The sequence below is a fragment of the Procambarus clarkii genome, chromosome 53, assembly GCF_040958095.1.
Source record: "Procambarus clarkii isolate CNS0578487 chromosome 53, FALCON_Pclarkii_2.0, whole genome shotgun sequence".
Lineage (NCBI taxonomy): Eukaryota > Metazoa > Arthropoda > Malacostraca > Decapoda > Cambaridae > Procambarus > Procambarus clarkii.
This window is the reverse complement of record NC_091202.1, coordinates 17,863,213-17,877,074: the sequence shown is the minus strand read 5'-3', so window position 1 is coordinate 17,877,074 and position 13,862 is coordinate 17,863,213. Positions and strand designations below refer to the sequence as shown.

Below are 13,862 nucleotides of genomic sequence, written 5' to 3'. Positions count from 1 at the left end.
ATGCCTACAACTACCACTGATCTTTTTCTCTCCAGCAGCTGAGTGGTGCACCTTGCTGCTTCCTGTGAGGTAGCAGCTTGCATGGCTACCTCCCTCACTGTGGTCATTGCTTCTGAGCTCTTTTTCAGTATGTCCGCAAATGTTTCAGGTACAGAGGCATTTCCTTCCAATGTAACATTCCCACCTTCCCTTTGGATGATAATCTGATGTTCGGTCTCTTTATTTTTCTCTGTGAGAGATTTGATCTCCTCCCTTTCTGATGTCAGCTCACTTTGCAGATTGTTAATTGTAATCCTCATTTCATGCATCTCCCTCCTGAATTCCTCCAGAACTTGGGTTAACATTCCCTTCGTTTGGTCACTCTGGCTGTTTCCTGTGTCCCTGTTGCGTCCTCCTGCCATTTTGCCCCTTGTCAAGAAAGAGAGCAAGAGAGAGAGAGAGCTAGAGAGAGCAAGGGGGAGAGAGAGAGAGAGAGAGAGAGAGAGAGAGAGAGAGAGAGAGAGAGAGAGAGAGAGAGAGAGAGAGAGAGAGAGAGAGAGAGAGAGAGAGAACGTGCATGTGCGTGTGTGCGTGTGTGCGCATGGGATGTGGGTTAAGAGGTGTGGTGTTGTCTGCAGATTACGGCAGGTAAGAGGGGAGGTAAAAGAAGGGGTTAGAGAGGGGGTGGATTATGAGTGAGGATTTTATCCCCTTTCCGCGAAAGGTGTTAATCCCTTCTAGCCTGACTGGACGTATGTATGAGTGCGTGCGTGTGTTTGTTTTTGCGTGTGTGTGCGTGTGTGCTTGCAAACGTACATGTACATGCGTGCGTGTTTGTGTGCGTGCATGTGTTACGGGGGTCCTGTAATATGTCAACCACTACCCAAATTGAGCCACTTCGATATTTTAAATGTATCTGATATACTGAAAAAGAATTTGATAATATTTTACCTCACACTGTACACCTGATTAATTAACCAGAGAGGGGTACATACCAGTCTGCCTTTCCGCTCACACAACTAGATGAGTAATGATGTATGGTTGATGGTGATCCGTCGTCACCTTCCACTTGGTGATTCACTAAGTGCTAGTAGATTGATGATGGCGGTTCTTCTCTATCTACACAAAGCTCTGGAGTCAGTCACTGTATCGTTCTGTTACAGTTCACTAATTTACTTTACCACTGATCACAGTCACCACTCAACAAACACAATCAGGTAGTTCCATGGCGGGTCGCCCCACCTGGCCGTCAGGTCAGGTCGCTCCACGCGGTCCTCCTCACTAATATGTACCGGTGATGCCACTAGCTCCACTTTGGTTTCTTCGCACTATCGCTAGCGATATGACTATGCTATGTTGCACCCTGCTAGCTACACACTGCAAGAGGGCAAATACTATGATCTAGCCTCTATACTCCTTCAATGTCCTGAGAAATTGACGAATTTCCGCGGACCTCACTAATCGTGTGTCTCCCCTACCGTCGTTGGCCTACCTGTGTGTGTGTGTGTGTACTCACCTAGTTGTCCTTGCGGGGGTTGAGCTTTGTCTCTTTGGTCCCGCCTCTCAACTGTCAATCAACTGGTGTACAGATTCCTGAGCCTACTGGGCTCTATCATACCTATATTTGAAACTGTGTATGGAGTCAGATTCCACCACATCACTTTCTAATGCGTTCCATTTATTAACTACTCTGACACTGAAAAAAATATTTCTAACGTCTCTGTGGCTCATCTGGGTACTAAGCTTCCACCTGTGTTACCTTGTTCGTGTCACTCCCGTGCCGAAGAGTGTGTCTTTGTCCACCCTGTCAATTCCCCTGAGAATTTTGTAGGTGGTTATCATGTCTCCCCTTACTCTTCTGTTTTCCAGGGACGTGAGATTCAACTCCTTTAGCCTTTCCTCGTAGCTTATTCCTCTCAGTTCCGGGACGAGCCTGGTGGCATACCGCTGAATCTTCTCTAACTTTGTCTTGTGTTTAACTAGGTATGGACTCCAGGCTGGAGCTGCATATTCCAGGATTGGTCTGACTTAAGTGGTATTCAGGGTCCTGAACGATTCCTTACACAAATAAGGAAGGAAGTTCCTTATGTTGGCCTACCTAGCATATGCCGCTGATGATATTCTTTTGATGTGGGCCTCTAGGGGACAAGTTCGGTGTGATGTCAACCCCAGGTCTTTCTCTCTATTGGACTCTTGCAGGATTTTACCTCCCAGATGGTACCTTGTGTTTAGCCTCCTGCTCCCTTCGCCTAATTTCATTACCTTTCACTTTCCTGAGTTGAACCTTAGCAGCCATTTTCTAGACTTTTTCTCCAGTTTGTCCAGGTCATCCTGTAGTCTCTGTCTATCGTCATCTGTCTTGATTCTTCTCATAATTTTTGCATCATCGGCAAACATTGAGAGGAATGAGTCTATACCCTCCGGAAGAACGTTTACATATATTAGAAACAAAATGGGTCCAAGTACTAAGCCCTGTGGGACTCCACTGGTGACGTCTCGCCACTCTGATGTCTCTCCCCTCACAGTTAGTCGCTATTTCCTGTTGCTTAAGTATTCCCTTATCCACTTTAGCACCTTCCCTTTAACTCCTGCCTGTTGCCCTGCCTGCCTGTGTGTGTGTGTGTGTGTGTGTGTGTGTGTGTGTGTGTGTGTGTGTGTGTGTACTCACATTGTTGTGTTTGCGGGGGTTGAGCTCTGGCTCTTTGGTCCCGCCTCTCAACCGTCAATCAACAGGTGTACAGATTCCTGAGCCTATCAGGCTCTGTCATATCTACACTTGAAACTGTGTATGGAGTCAGCCTCCACCACATCACCCCCTAATGCATTCCATTTGTCAACCACTCTGACACTAAAAAAGTTCTTTCTAATATCTCTGTGGCTCATTTGGGCACTCAGTTTCCACCTGTGTCCCCTTGTGCGTGTTCCCCTTGTGTTAAATAGACTGTCTTTAGCTACCCAATCAATCCCCTTCAGAATCTTGAATGTGGTGATCATGTCCCCCCTAACTCTTCTGTCTTCCAGCGAAGTGAGGTTTAATTCCCGTAGTCTCTCCTCGTAGCTCATACCTCTCAGCTCGGGTACTAGTCTGGTGGCAAACCTTTGAACCTTTTCCAGTTTAGTCTTATCCTTGACTAGATATGGACTCCATGCTGGGGCTGCATACTCCAGGATTGGCCTGACATATGTGGTATACAAAGTTCTGAATGATTCTTTACACAAGTTTCTGAATGCCGTTCGTATGTTGGCCAGCCTGGCATATGCCGCTGATGTTATCCGCTTGATATGTGCTGCAGGAGACAGGTCTGGCGTGATATCAACATTGTGTGTGTGTGTGTGTGTGTGTGTGTGTGTGTGTCTTTTCCTTCATATATTATGTGACAAGTAGTAGCTAAGAACCTTTGAGAACATGCTCGCAAATGTTCTACATTTAGTTGACATATATTTTCTTTGAATATATATACGTAAAAATTATATATATTTTTGAGTGGAACAAGATTTTTTTTATTGATATATAAAAAAACACAGTACAAAAACAAGGAAACAAATGCAAAACAACATAGAAATACAAACAATGGTGCTTATAGCAATAACCATGAAACAGACATAAAATATATACAATGGGTCACAAGAAAACACACAGGGCACAAGTAAACAAACCCACAAACAGCATGGGTCAAAAAATGCATATAAGACACAACAAATAAATGACATGAAGACAAAAACAAAAATGTAGAAGAAAAATTCAAGTAAAAAATACGCAAAAATTGCAAGAAATGCACAGAAAGCCAACCACCCCTTGAGGAGAAAAGGGGAGTAAATGAAAACCGAATCACGGGCAGTCCGACCCGCCCACAAAGGAGCATAGCCGGACATAAATGAAGGCCCCAATAACAGAGTAACAAGAAATCCGAAAACTACATATTAGAACATAAATAACATAAAAAATGTACAAAGAGTAAAGCAATTGCAAGGACAAAAAAATAACACACGCACACACAACCCAAGCAACATACACAACCACACCATCCCACATCTAGGGGCCGGCCGGCCGAGCGGACAGCACGCTGGACTTGTGATCCTGTGGTTCCGGGTTCGATCCCGGGAGAAACATTGGGCAGAGTTTCTTTCACCCTATGCCCCTGTTACCTAGCAGTAAATAGGTACCTGGGAGTTAGTCAGCTGTCACGGGCTGCTTCCTGAGGTGTGTGATGTGAAAAAAATAGTAGTAGTAGTAGTTGTTAGAAACAGTTGATTGACAGTTGAGAGGCGGGCTGAAAGAGCAGAGCTCAACCCCTGCAAGCACAACTAGGTGAATACACCAAGACGCCCGCCACCCCAACACACGGGGCGCGCGCAATGACAGGAAAGAAAGAACATCAAACACCCACAACCGCACACAACCACAACACAAACACCCATACCAAAGGCAAAGCACAAAACAAACGCAAACACAACAAAACAGGTCATGCAGGATCCAGGAACAGACACCCACACCACACACAGACAAGGATACCCACCAGTGCACACAGGCACTGGGGAAACATCACGCACAACACAGACATAAACCAACCACACGAATCACTCATTCTTCTCCGGGTACTCCCGAGCTGGAAACCGTAAGCAATAAGCATCCCAAACAAGTTGGTCGCCTTCAGCAAGCGGACATCCAGGAGGCGCAGTAGGCCGAGGCATCGAATCCAGCTCGTCCATGACGAAACACTGCGCCTGCGGAACCCAGATGGTAGATGGGCACCAGGGAACAGGACGCACCAGGTCATCAGTCTTAAAACACAGAGATGTCGTCGATCTGTCGATCACCTCGCCGGATGGGAGGACGAAAGGGACGGGTTTTCCCCTAGGAAGCCGGTCTCAGAGCCACACACTCGGAAGCACACCAGGATGCACAGTGGGCCGCACACCGGCCCCGCCCATTAGAGCGCGCACTTCGTTCGACGCCGGGCATCGCACCGAGCGCCGCGAAGGGTGGCTCCGCAGGTCCCAGTGCCCCCACCAATCGGAACAGGAGCAGAGGCCCTCCGTCGCACATCCTTCCACAACACCACTATGAGGTCGCGGTCACCAGGGGCAACCACCCACTGCGGAGAGCCACCAGCAGGGGCCACAGTGTCCAGCACAGAAGGCACCACAGGAGGCAGCACCATGTCACCCACAGCATCATCATCCATAGCGTCACGCTTCTCAGCCCATGTCCGGCGAGGTGACGCATCCCGAGCTGAAAGACGGCGCTTAGATATAGGCTGCTGATCATCGGAACCGTCACCCTATGCAAGCGGTGCCCAAGGAGAACCGTCGGCAGGCGGCCCCAAAGCCAGGGCACTGAACGGCAGCCTCAACGACATGGGACAGCAAGCCACCACCAACCAAGGAGACCGGATCTGGAAAAGGAAGAGACACAGCAGGCGGATGGGCAGACACCAGCACACGTGAAGGATCCAGTGAGGACGACAGATTCGGCAGAGAAGAAGAGGCACGCATCAACGAGGAAACTTCCATAGGCGACGAGGCAGAGGGCGGGGACGGAGTATCACACACCACCACCCCGACAGCCCCGGGAAGCACATGTCCTTCCACAGGAGATGCAGGCACCACCCCTACAGCACAAACCAATGCCAGCACTGAAGCAACCGGACGCAGAAGCACCTCCGCATCCACCGAACGGCGAAGGTCCGAAGCAGGTGCCCCTAGGTCCCCTGAGCACACCAGTGGGATGGACAGATCAGGGCCAGACAGAGCGATAGCTGGAACCACTGCAGGAACCACACCCGGCACCTACACAGAGCGAGGATCCGCCGGGGAACCCCCACACACAGACAAGCAGGGAAAGTCATCCTCCAGGAAAACTGAAGGGGCCTCATCACGAGGAGCGTCGCAACCGGCTGCTATTTGGAAACACGTGTGGGTTTGACCTTGATAAAAGATCCGCATAGAGAGCCCACGAAACGAAACCTTGGATGGAATAGGGCTCATGATCCGAACAACGAGCGTGCGCATACCCAGCCGGACCCCCTTCAGCCGGCCCGCACTCAAAATATTGAACCGGTGCTTCACCACTGCACCAAACCATGTAAACAATGACATGAGTTCCGCCTCGGGGAAGGTCACCGGCATGCCGTGAACACTCACAAACGACAAGGGCCCCCAAGAATCCGAGATTTCCACAGACACAGCCGAAGCCGGAAGAGGAAGCGAGCGTGCATCCCAGCAAGCCACAAACTCCTGATAAATATGCGACGTGGCAAATGACACCACAACACGGGTAGGCGATAGCTTCTCGAATCCCAGGAGATCGGAGACGTCGACACAGAGCACGTCCAGGAGCGCAATCTCCACAATGGGCCCGTCCACAGCATCAGAAAAATCCAGCCGTACTGTATCCACCCGTCGAATACGGCTATCACCAGCCACCTCCATACCGCCAGGCGGAGCCCTGACTAGCGGGCGCTCCACACCTCCCACAGCAAACCACCACTCAGCAACGCCAACCGACGACTCTGACTGGAACAAGTGGTAAACTGTAGATTACTTTTACATCTACAGTTGATATAAAATGCTAGTTTGGGTAAACTCAGTATACTCTTCAATGTATTATTGCTAATACATGGAACCTTACATGAATAAAAAGTTTGTTTTTTTGTTTTTTTACATGCAAGCATGCAAGGGAAAACAATAAATACAATAAAACAATAAATTAAACAGTACACAACAAACAAGAAACCGCCGGCCAGAAGGACCAACAGCCCAGCACAACAATTAACAAAGCTCGATAAGGTAACAATGTAAGCATGAGATACACACAGCGAGACAAAACAGAAAATAATTTACAAACAGGCAAGCACGGCAAAGAAAACAATTAAACATAGAAACATTATAAAACATTAAGCAGGAAAGAACAAAACAAAACAATCTCACCGGCCGGAAGGACCGACAACAACGCACAACAATATGAACAACAGGTAAATACAACAAAAATCACAACATACAACAAACAATCACACCACTTAAAGCATGAATATAACACACAGGGCAAAGACATAACACAAAAAACTAACACACAAAGAAAAACTCACACCAAACTACCTGCTACTCCCCAAACAAAGGGGGAGGCACGGGCACAAACTACACGAGGACAAACAAGCAGCCATAAGGGCACACAGGACAAGAGGAAACACAGAATTTAGGAAATCAGTAGACATACTTTTCCGGAAATAAGCTCTGAGGGAACCATACATTGTACGCCTCCCATTGCAACCACTGCCAAGGGTCGAGACCATCCACCGGGACGCCATCTCATACGGAACCCTGGCAACAAATATCTGCAAACAGGGGATCCAAATGGTATTACACCGGAGGCGAGTGATCGGCACATGCTCCCACATGAAGGTAGACTCTTCACGAAAGTACCGCGGCTCCTCGTATAACGGTAACATAGCAATCCTCTTCCAGTGACCCTGCAGCACCTCAATCTCCGGCATCAAGTCCTCCAGGTCCCCAATGAACATCCTCCGAGCACGGACCCATATAGAGGACACCACCACAGGGGCACCAGCAGCCACGGGCACACCGTCACCACCAGGCCACGCCCAGCACCAGCATCCCCACCATCCCTGGCAGAGGAAGCCACCACCCCCCACCGTGGTGAGCCCTCCAGTAGAGGAGCAGAAGGCGCACACGAGACACAGCCACCGTTACCAGCAGGCACGTGGACCTCCACCTCCACTAACTGTGGAGCCAACGGCACATTCGGACCCACACTGTCCACATCCGAGGATCCACAGTCACTAAAATCCCCAACATCGGCCCAGGCGGACGATGAACACCTGGAACGTTAGGGCTCCGGCCGAATATCGTCAGAGCCGGAAGCTGACCCAGAAACACGGGCACCACTAGCCGGACGAACCGACGCCCGACGCAGAACGGCAGCAGCCTCTACCACAGGGGGAACCAGACCATACACAACAGGAGGCACCGCAGCCACCCCAGCACCCAGCACAGGAGGGACCCAAGGGGAGGACGCAGGGCCAGGTTCCACAGCCGAAGACGAGGAAGCAGACGGCGACGCCTCACAGAGATTACCAGGAAGGTCCACGGGAGCGGCAGGGCCAGAGACACGATCAGGAGGAACATCAGACGGCACCGCAACACCCGGTGGAGGGTCTGCGACAACCGGGAGGAACGTCGGGCGACGCTGGGAGAGCCTCAGCAGCGAATGGGATGCTCGCCTCCTCACCCCCCGCATCCTCCTCCAGAGGGAGCGGCGGGAAATCCTCCTCACGGAACAAATTCACTGGAGCGACCGGATCAGCAGTACACCCGGCAGCCTGATGCCCCAATAGCCCACACTGGAAACAAGTACGGGGTTGACATGCATAAAACACCCGCACGTTGTACCCTAACAGCCGGACAGAAGACGGAACATCCGACCTCAGTCGCATCCCGAGGGTCCGAATGTTGGTCTTCACACCGGAATACATGGCAGATGATAGCGAGTTCATCCGCACACTGACGACGGAGTTGTACCTCTGGAAGAATCGCTGCAGGAGATCCTCAGGAAACTCCATGGGGGCGCCATGGGCACTTACATAAGTCACAGCTCCACTACGGTCCGAAATGGTCACAGACCCTACGCCGTCCTGCAGCTGCAAAGTACGTCCCTCGTACTTCCGGAGAAATTCACTGTACACCTCCTCACCCACAAACTTGATGATGACACGGCGAGCAGTGACCAGCTCAACACGAAACACATCCTGGACCGGGACTCGGAGCATGTCACTCAAGACCATGTCCACCAACGGGTAACCAGCACAGCCAGTAAACTCCAATCCTATGGAGTTTATCCTCACGACAGCCGGAATAGGGCAGCCCATCATAGACACCACCACCAGGAACAGCAGGGAGGGTACAGACACCCACACCCCCTGCCCGCGAAAATGGCAACCACCCCAAAACTGCCGGAGTGGGCAAACGACACGTCCACACCACTCGGCAGCCCCAGTGGAACTCCACATGAATAAAAAGTAGTAGTAAAAAATTTTTTATATCTCCTCTATATTGCTGCAGGAGAGCGAGAGTAGCCTATGTTGACGTGGCGGCTGCTTGGCCCATGTTGACGTGGCGGCTGCTTGCCCATGTTGACGTGGCGGCTGCTTGCCCATGTTGACGTGGTGGCTGCTTGCCCATGTTGACGTGGAGGGATTCGCCGCTCTGCTACCGGAGGGCGCTGACATTCGGCCCGGGCTGTCAGTGTTGACCTGTAGCTGCTGCGTGGTGGTCGTCTTGTTGACGGTGTGGTGCGGCCATTGGCCGGGGCTTGGAGGGTGTTATGGCATCGGCTAGTGGTGGCCATGTTCGCAGGGTCGACACCGCCCGGCTTGATTTCTCGGCGTCCGTTGACTGGCCCTTAATGGAGGTTGCCCTAATGGACGTTCTGAAAGTGGAGTACCCTGATCTTTATGGTTTAGAGAAGCTTTCTCCTACCTGGGTGGCGGTGACGTTCTCCTCGGCGAGTGTGTATCAACTATTTGTGCGCCGCTGGGGTACGCAGACGCATGTACTTCCGGATTCTGCTGTGACGGTGGAGGTCTCAGATCCGTGGGAACCCCTGACGTTTGTAAGTGTCCATGGTGCGCCGGTGCAGTTTCCTGAGGATGAGCTGTGCTCTGTGTTCCGTCGGTATGGTGAAGTGGTGGGGCACCGTCATACCTGTCTGCATAGTGGGCGACTGAAGGGGCTCTGTATGGGTGCGCGTACTTTGCGCATGCAGTCTCCTGGGGCGGGGCTATTCCCTCCTGGGTGGTTGTGTATGGATTTTATGTGCGTGTGTTTTACCAGGGTCAGACTCGCTCCTGCTTCCGGTGTGGTGAGGTGGGACATTTCGCTGCTGCTGGCCGTGCCCCTCGCGCGGCAGACCCATCGGTGTTCCATGGGGATGATTTTCCGCTTTTGCCGGAGGGGGGGCCCTCTGTGGAACCGGGCTCTGGACGCACTAGGAGAGGTGTCTTACCCTGTTGTCCCTGTCTCTACGTCTGTTGCTGGTCCCTCCGCTTTGCCAGTTGACTCTGTGTTTCTCGCGGCTGTGGGTTGCCCGAGACTCAGTTGCATGTTTTCTATTTTTGTGAATGGTTAAGTGGTTTGCTTGATTGGTCTCGGGATGTGTTGGCTATGGTTTGTGGGCCGGGGTATAGGGGTGGGTTTTTGCAGTTTTTGTTTTTGTCTTTTCCGCAGGGCTCTCGCCGGGTGCGGAATACGTTATGTCTTCTTATGGCTGACTATGTGTATTGTGTGTGGGTTGGTCGGAGGGAGGGTTATGGGGTTGATAGGGTTTTGGAGTTTTTGAGAGGCCACTTGTGGTACACCTGGTGGTGGCTGCAGCGTGCTTTTCCGGGGGATTTTTGTGGTTGGTTTACTGGTGTGTATGTTCGTGGGGATGCTTTTGGGTGACTGGTCGTAGGTTGGGTGGGTGGGTCTTGTTCCGGTTCGTCTTCGATCCCCGGCCCTCCGATGGGCCTCCTCGGCGGAGGTTGGGCTTGGTGTGTGTGTGGTTGTTTCGTTTCTGTTGTGTTTGCTCCTGTGGTTGTGTGTTTTGTCTTGGTGTGTTTGTGAGTGGGTGCGGCTTTTATTCTTTACATGGCTCCTGCGTGTGCCTTTTTGTTTGCTCTGTGTTAGTTGGGTGCTTTGTGCCTTTTTGTTTGCCCTGTGTTAGTTGTATGCTTTGTGCCTTTTATGTTATTTATGGTATGTGTGCTTCTTTGTTCCTCTGTTTCTGGTGCATGCCTCATATGTATTTTGCGTTACTCTGTGTGGGGTTTGGGGTTATGCTTTATTCTCCTCCCCTTTTGTTTATCGGGGTGTTTTGTATTCCTGTCCCTGTGTTATGTGTGTGTGTGTCTGTGTTTTTTTTTTTTCATTACTTAATGTTCTTTGTCTCTTTCATGTGCTATTTATGTATTATTGTTCTATTCTTTTTTTGATTTGTGTTTGTCTTATGATTTTGTATTTTGATTTGTATTCTGATTTTTTATATAAAAAAAATGTTGACGTGGCGGCTGCTTGCCCATGTTGACGTGGCGGCTAGTTGCCCATGTTGACGTAGGGACTGCTTGCCCTTGTTGACGTGGCGGCTGCTTGTTCATGTTGACGTGGCGGCTAGTTGCCCATGTTGACGTGGGGGCTGCTTGCCCTTGTTGACGTGGGGGCTGCTTGCCCGTGTTGACGTGGGGGCTGCTTGCCCGTGTTGACGTGGCGGCTGCTTGCCCGTGTTGACGTGGCGGCTGCTTGCCCGTGTTGACGTGGCGGCTGCTTGCCCGTGTTGACGTGGCGGCTGCTTGCCCGTGTTGACGTGGCGGCTGCTTGTTCATGTTGACGTGGGGGCTGCTTGCCCATTTTGACGTGGTGGATGCTTGCCCATGTTGACGTGGCGGCTGCTTGCCCTTGTTGACGTGGCGGCTGCTTGCCCTTGTTGACGTGGCGGCTGCTTGCCCTTGTTGACGTGGCGGCTGCTTGCCCTTGTTGACGTGGCGGCTGCTTGCCCTTGTTGACGTGGCGGCTGCTTGCCCATGTTGACGTGGGGGGCTGCTTGCCCATGTTGACGTGGGGGCTGCTTGCCCATGTTGACGTGGCATCTGCTTGCCCATGTTGACGTGGCGGCTGCTTGCTCATGTTGACGTAGCGGCTTCTTGGCCATGTTGACGTGGCGGCTGCTTGCCCATGTTGACGTGGCGGCTGCTTGCCCTTGTTGACGTGGCGGCTGCTTGCCCATGTTGACGTGGCGGCTGCTTGCCCATGTTGACGTGGCATCTGCTTGCCCATGTTGACGTGGCATCTGCTTGCCCATGTTGACGTGGCATCTGCTTGCCCATGTTGACGTGGCATCTGCTTGCCCATGTTGACGTGGCAAGTGCTTGCCCATGTTGACGTGGCAAGTGCTTGCTCATGTTGACGTAGCGGCTTCTTGAGCATGTTGACGTGGCGGCTGCTTGCCCATGTTGACGTGGCGGCTGCTTGCCCATGTTGACGTGGCGGCTGCTTGCCCATGTTGACGTGGCGGCTGCTTGCCTATGTTGACGTGGCGGCTAGTTGCCCATGTTGACGTGGCGGCTGCTTGCCCATGTTGACGTGGCGGCTGCTTGCCCATGTTGACGTGGCAGGTGCTTGTCCATGTTGACGTGGCTTCTTGCCCATGCTGACGTGGTGACTGCTTGCCCATGTTGACGTGGCGGATGCTTGCTCATGTTGACGTGGCGGCTGCTTGCCCATGTTGACGTGGCGGCTGCTTGCTCATGTTGACGTGGCGGCTGCTTGCCTATGTTGACGTGGCGGCTGCTTGCCCATGTTGACGTGGCGGCTCCTCGCACGTGACGTGGCAGCTGCTCCCACATGTTGACGTGGCAGCTGCTCGCATCACTCCAGAGGACAGACCATGTCACATTTGTATAATGTTGATCTATATTGATATATTTAAATGCTGAAATCTCAGTTTAAACATCGACAATGTATTGTATTAGATAACAAATTGTTTTGTACAAATTTGGTGTTTCAAAATAACATTACAGACGTGTTGTGTATTTAAAAATGTTTATACATCCTTACGTAAAGCGAACATAATACATTTACGTCATAGACGATTCCTAGTTTGGAATTCATTACCAAATTCCTTTATACACATTTATTTTCAGTGTTAAATGCTGTTATTACATGGATTATTTGTTATTTTCAATAATATTCTAGACTAATTTGTAATTTATTTGGAAATTCATAAATTTTCAGCAACAATCAGTACTTTGCATCAATCACTTGCAACCAACTGTGGTCACTGGAACGTTTCAGTTCTTTGAAGCAGTAGAATATAATTTAATTCGCATGTCCTATTTCCGCATGTTGCAGTTCATTCAATTTCCGTATTAATTATATGAGTGTTTTGCAGCAGATATACCAGTTAATGCGTCTCAAGAATAACAATTAATTTATGTGCAATTTTCTTAGCGTGGGAAATTGAATGATGATTAAAGTATTCAGCCCAGACCATAAGCTGATATATTTGTATTATTCTTTTATCTTTTTTTCAAAATGATGTGACTTGATAATGAACTATATACATTTTTGATCTGCAATTGATGAATCTTGACTGTAATTTTGATATGGCAAAATTTTCTGTAGTGTTACTGAAGCTCAAATAATGTGCATATAGCATCATTAAGCGGCATATGACATACCACAGCTGGTTGTCGAGCTGAGAGAGAGCCCTCTAACCTGTTCCCCTGTAACCCTGATGAGCCTGTTGGTGGCCCAAGACTGGAGCCCAGTGAACCCCTGGAAGAATGGCAAGCAGTTGGTGTGGGACTGCACGTGTGTATCAACCCTGACTAACAGCTACATTGACTTCAGTGCTGCACAACCGGGTGGTGCTGCCACCCACAGGAAATTAGCCAGGTCTCGAAGAGATCTGAATCACAGCTATAATTTTGTGCCCATTGCCACAGACACACTTGGTGCCTGGGGTAAAACAGTCATTAGTTTGTTTTAAAATTCTGGGTTCTAAGCTAATTTAACAGCAAGAGACCATCTCCACCATCTTAGCAGCTGGAAGCACTCGACTGTCTATGATAACTGATTTTGAACCTCTTTGTAATGTTGTAACCCATTTTGTGTAATAAACTTTTAAATAAAATCAAACAACAGTAAATGTAAAGGGGTGGTAGGAGAAAACAATACGTGAGCGCCCGCTAAAGCCCCACAAAGCTCTCCCGGGTACTGCATGTCCTTTTCTTCGAGGCTGAGGGTTCTTACAAACGCAACCAGAGCTGGTACTCTGTACAAATGAATTCTGTACTAAATAAATAAATGATGAATTGAAAAAAAATTATTGA

General features: G+C 50.1%; 1 protein-coding gene and 1 long non-coding RNA gene across 5 annotated transcripts in view; one reads left to right on the top strand and one right to left on the bottom strand.

Annotated features, from left to right (window-relative positions):
- LOC138352347 (uncharacterized) overlaps positions 1–13,862 on the bottom strand; it is a 237,992-nt gene that overhangs the window by 60,652 nt on the left and 163,478 nt on the right. The gene's annotated exons all lie outside the window — the stretch shown is intronic.
- LOC123748644 (potassium channel subfamily K member 1) overlaps positions 1–13,862 on the top strand; it is a 193,779-nt gene that overhangs the window by 61,168 nt on the left and 118,749 nt on the right. The window lies entirely within an intron of this gene.